Source organism: Orycteropus afer, unplaced genomic scaffold (assembly GCF_000298275.1).
Source record: "Orycteropus afer afer isolate SDZICR_OR568_19922 unplaced genomic scaffold, OryAfe1.0 scaffold00130, whole genome shotgun sequence".
Taxonomy (NCBI): Eukaryota; Metazoa; Chordata; class Mammalia; order Tubulidentata; family Orycteropodidae; genus Orycteropus; species Orycteropus afer.
In genome coordinates this window covers 1015464-1019974 of record NW_006921717.1, presented here as the reverse complement: position 1 = coordinate 1019974, position 4511 = coordinate 1015464, and positions in this window count along the sequence as shown.

Below are 4511 nucleotides of genomic sequence, written 5' to 3'. Positions count from 1 at the left end.
GGTCCTGCCGCTCGGAGCGCCGCCCAGGGTCCCGCGCGAGGTCGGGGGTGCCCTGGAGCCCCGGGCCCGGCGCCTCTCCCTGAGATCTTCGGGGTGCCGGCGGGCCCCTGGAGCCGGTCAAATTGAGGCAGCACTTCGCGGTGCCACGCGCGAGGGCCATTGTTGGACTCTGCTCTCGGGGAAACAAGTTTTGTGGGTTTCTGTTCATTCGCCGCAGAGTCATGGGATCCTCTGGAAGCCGCGCGCAGTGTTTACGTGCCCTTGGAAGTGATTCCTAACTCCGCGGCCGTGGTCGCGAGCGCCTCCCTGGCGGGGGGCTCCTCCTTGTGGCCGGTTCCCCCTTCTTAAGGAAGCTCCCTTCTCTGCTAGCTCGGAGCTCGTTCCTCCTGCCCAGGCCCTCCTCGCTTAGGTTACAAGTTGGACTCCCGCATGTGGGTGGCCGGAACCAGCCCTCGGCTGTCCCTCTGCGTCCTGCCGTCCCAGCCTCACAGGTTCGTGGCATTTCCCGGCTTCTTCACATCATCGTCTCCGTGGGGCGATCGGGCTGCAGTTGACGTGTTGCCTTTATGGGAGGGGCATCGGTAGTTGGTGTCTTTCCTCCTCGCAGCTCCCGGTTATGTCGGTGGTGCCCCATTTTATTAATGGGACGTTTACTTTGATTTTGTCCCCAAGGTCACGTTGCAAACGTGCGTGCAGCAAGTGGGAGAGGGATCCCAGATTTCCACCCGTGGAACGTGCCCTCCGGAGTAAGTGTGTGGTCCTGTTAGCGGTGGTGGTTGAGATGCCATCACTTTGGAGACGGCTGCCTGCGTTCAGATCTTGGCTTGACCACTTTCTCGCTCTGTGACCTTGGGCAAGTTACTGAGCCTCTCTGTGCTGCACCATGGACGTAATAATAGTGAGCTCATGTCTGCCAGGCCGCCGTGAGCATCTTAGCACATAGACTCAGCTCAGCAGTTATTGACTAGTAGTAATTTAAATCTGATTTTTAAATAGTTGGACACTGTCAGGAAGTCGAGGCAGGGATTGTGAGGCTGGCACAAGACCGAGTAGTGTTTCGTTCTGCTGTGCATAGAGTCGCTATGAGTTGGAGATGACTGGATGGCACCTAACAACAATAGGAAGTCGAAGCAGCCCTAATGGCGCAGTGGTTAAGCGCTCTGCTGCCAAGTGAAAGGACTCAGCCGTTCGAATCCATCAGCTCCTTGGAAGGAAGGTGAGGCAGTCTGTTTCCACGAGGATTGACAGCTTTGGAAACCCCATGAGGCAGTTCTGCTCTGTCCTTTCGGGTCGCTGTGAGTCGGAACTGACTCCAGGGCAGTGGGTTAGGAGTCTGATGTGTGTTTCAACTGTGACTCTTGGTGAGCGTAGAAAACTCTGCATTTAGGAGGCCGTTGGCACTGGGACAGTGCCCTGGAAGTTGCTGTCAGTTTTTCTGAGGACGGTGGTTGAAGAGTCAGTCCCATCCTTCTGCTGGAGCGGTTAGTCATGTGCTTGGGAAATGTTTGCGACGGCAGGTGGCTGGCTACAGAAAAGCCTCAGGAGCCTCCGTAGGGTGCCGTGCTTTGGGCTCTTGGGTCCTCCTGCTCTGAGTGTGTCTGGCAAGTGAGCATTTGGTCCCGAATCCACTCTCCCAAGTCTCAGTGGACCCGGGAAGGCTCCCAGCTCGATGCTGCACCGTCCCTGTGTATCGAGGCACTGGCGCGCACTGTTGTCCTTGACGGTGGGTGTCAGGAGCTGCTGGTTGCTGTCTGATCAGGGACTCTAGAGTATCTGACCGGATGCCAGCCACCCAGGCACACACACCTCACCGTCTTCCTTCCTGGCCCATGTCTTCTCTGAATGGGATGCTCACAGCCCTGCTCGCTCTCCCTCGGTACTGGCTTGGGACCCTGCGGGCTTTGCTGCACAGGGCAGGGTCTGCAGGCTCAGGAGACACCCGCGGCTTGCTGGGATAGCTTATCAGGGGCAGGAAGGAGGTGGTTTTTGGCTTCAGAACAGCTTGAGCTGCTTTTGTGTAAAGTGTAGCACAGTAACCCCAAACTTGCTAGTTTCGTTTCCCTACGGAGCATTGGAGGAGCGGACCGAGGCCGGGCCGAACGCGGACAGTAGTAGGATGAAGACTTGGGAGAGGCAGGCTGCTCCGTCTGTTTGGCACAGCGATGATGTGCTTATTTCAAGGGAAACGTGTGTTGTTTTGAAGCGGAGGATTTGTCATGATCAGGATTTATTTGTTTGATAAACTTGTGTCTTCCAGTTTTGTATTTTGGCTGTTTGAGAGGAGGTACATATTGGTCTAAAATGTCACAATATTTTTCTTAAAAAGAAGGAGTAGCGATCAGCTCCTCCAGCTGTCTGGTCCTCTCAATCTCAGCGCTGACTTTGTCTCCCCGAAAGCCCGGGGATCGGTGGTGGCCACCTTGGCCGAGATCTGAGCGCCCCGCGTGGTCTGAGTAGTGGGAGTGACCTTGGTCCAGGTGAGGACGTGCTGGCAGAGCGGGCCCCGCACCGTGGCTGGAGCACCTGTCGGACTTCTCGTGAGAGCACCTCGAGCAGTTGGGTTTTGATTTGCTCAGGATGAGTGCTTTCCAACTGGGGCGGCTTTCTCCCCCCAAGGGAGCGTTTGGTGATGTGTGGAGACGTTGGTGCCGTGGCATCTGGGAGACAGAGGCGAGCATACTGCCGGCCTCTGGAGGATAGAGGCCCGGGAGTGCGCAGAACGGCCCCCTGCTGCAGACATCGAGGGAGCCGCGGTGGGGAAGCCCACTCTAGAGATGGAGGACTGGCCTCGCTGGAGCCACAGGGGGTGCTCGACCCCGCCTCTGGACGTAGGCAGCGGGACTGAGCACATACGTTTCAGGAGCTCCCCGGCTGGCATTTGGAAGCTGTGTTGTAAACCCCAGAGTCTTAGGGACTTCTCACAAGGGAAGGGGCCCTTCTGGTGGTCTGTGTGCCCTGTCTTCTGGTACCAGAAGGAGCCTTTGGGATTACTTAGTGGGGAGCGGAGAGGGGTGTGAACACATGTGATTGTCAGATGCCCAAAGACTGAACTTTGAAAGAAACTTCTGGGGGAGAGAAACACAACCAAACTTACTGCTGTCAAGTCTACTTGACTCATAGTGACCCCTCCTCGGATTTCCGAGGCAGTACCACTGCAGAAGTGATTACCCAACCTCCCTTCCGAGGAGTGGCTGGTGGGTTTGAACCGCCAGCCTTCTGGTTAGCAGTCAAGTGCCTTAGGCACTACGCCACCAGAGCTCAGGTTTTATAAAATAATTTAGATAATTTTTTCCCCTTGATCTCATGAAGATGGTATCCTGTGGAAACTTCGCAGCCTTCTCTGGGGTTTAGGGTTCTTTTCTCTTGCATGCGGTAACCTTATCTGACTGATTTTTAGTTTTGTAACTTTGGCCTCATGTGGTCAGTCAGCTGCCAGTTCTAGTTTTAGATGCCAGTGTCACCGTTCTCTTTTTCTTTTTTTCCTACAAAGGCTTGTTCAGAGAGTTTTTTTTAAGAAAGCAAAAACCATTTGCTGTCAAGTGAGTTGATTCCGGCTTGTGGCGCGCCGTGTGTGTTAACTGCGCTTCATAGAGTTTTCAATGGGGGATTCTTCCGGAAGTCGATTGCCAGACCTTTCTCCCAGCTGCTTCTTGGTGGATCAGACTGCCAGCCTCTCCATTAGCACCCGGGGATTTACACGAGTGAAGAGGCCTGCCTGCGTCCTCTGTGTCTCTGGGCTGGTTTGTTCGGGAGCCAGCTGGCTCTCTTTCCCGGGGGAAGTGTGTCTCGTGTGCTCTGACGACTCGTGACGGGCACCCTTACTGGTGTGGTGGGCCCAGTGTTCCTCCCTCCTCAGGAGACAGGGGAGCAGTGGTACCGAGAAGGCCGGGGCTCCCTCTCCCACATGCTTAACTTTCAGATGATCTTCTTTATTGACTAGAACGTTAGTGTTAAAAACTTCACACATTCTCAGCAGCTGGTTCTCAGCATCTGGACACATACAGGCGGAAGACCACAGAAGCGCTTTCTCATCTCTCCCCTGAAATTCTGTCCGTGACCATGTAAAGGATGACAGTGCTTGAACACAAGCACGCACACGCACACGCGCACGAAGGTTATTCCAATCTTCATGTGTTTGATCAGCAAACTTTGCCCTGCCAGGATCTGTATTTAAAAAAAAAACAAAAACAAATAACCAAACCCACTGTCGTCGAGTCAGTTCCAACTCATACTGACCCCCGTTGGGTTTTCTGAGGTGGTAAATCTTTATGGAAGTAGATTGCTCAGTCTTCCTTTCGCAGAGCGGCTGGTGGGGTTGAACTCAGGGACTTACCACAAGTGAAGAGGCCTGCCTGCATCCTCCATGTCTATGGGCTGGTTTGCTTGGGAGCTGGCTGGCTTTCTTTCCTGGGGGAAGAACTTCTGTTAGCAATTAGATGCCTTAGCCACTATGCTACCAGAGCTCCTTAGGGACTGTATTGTTGTTGTTGTTTTGCCGTCGAGTCAAACCT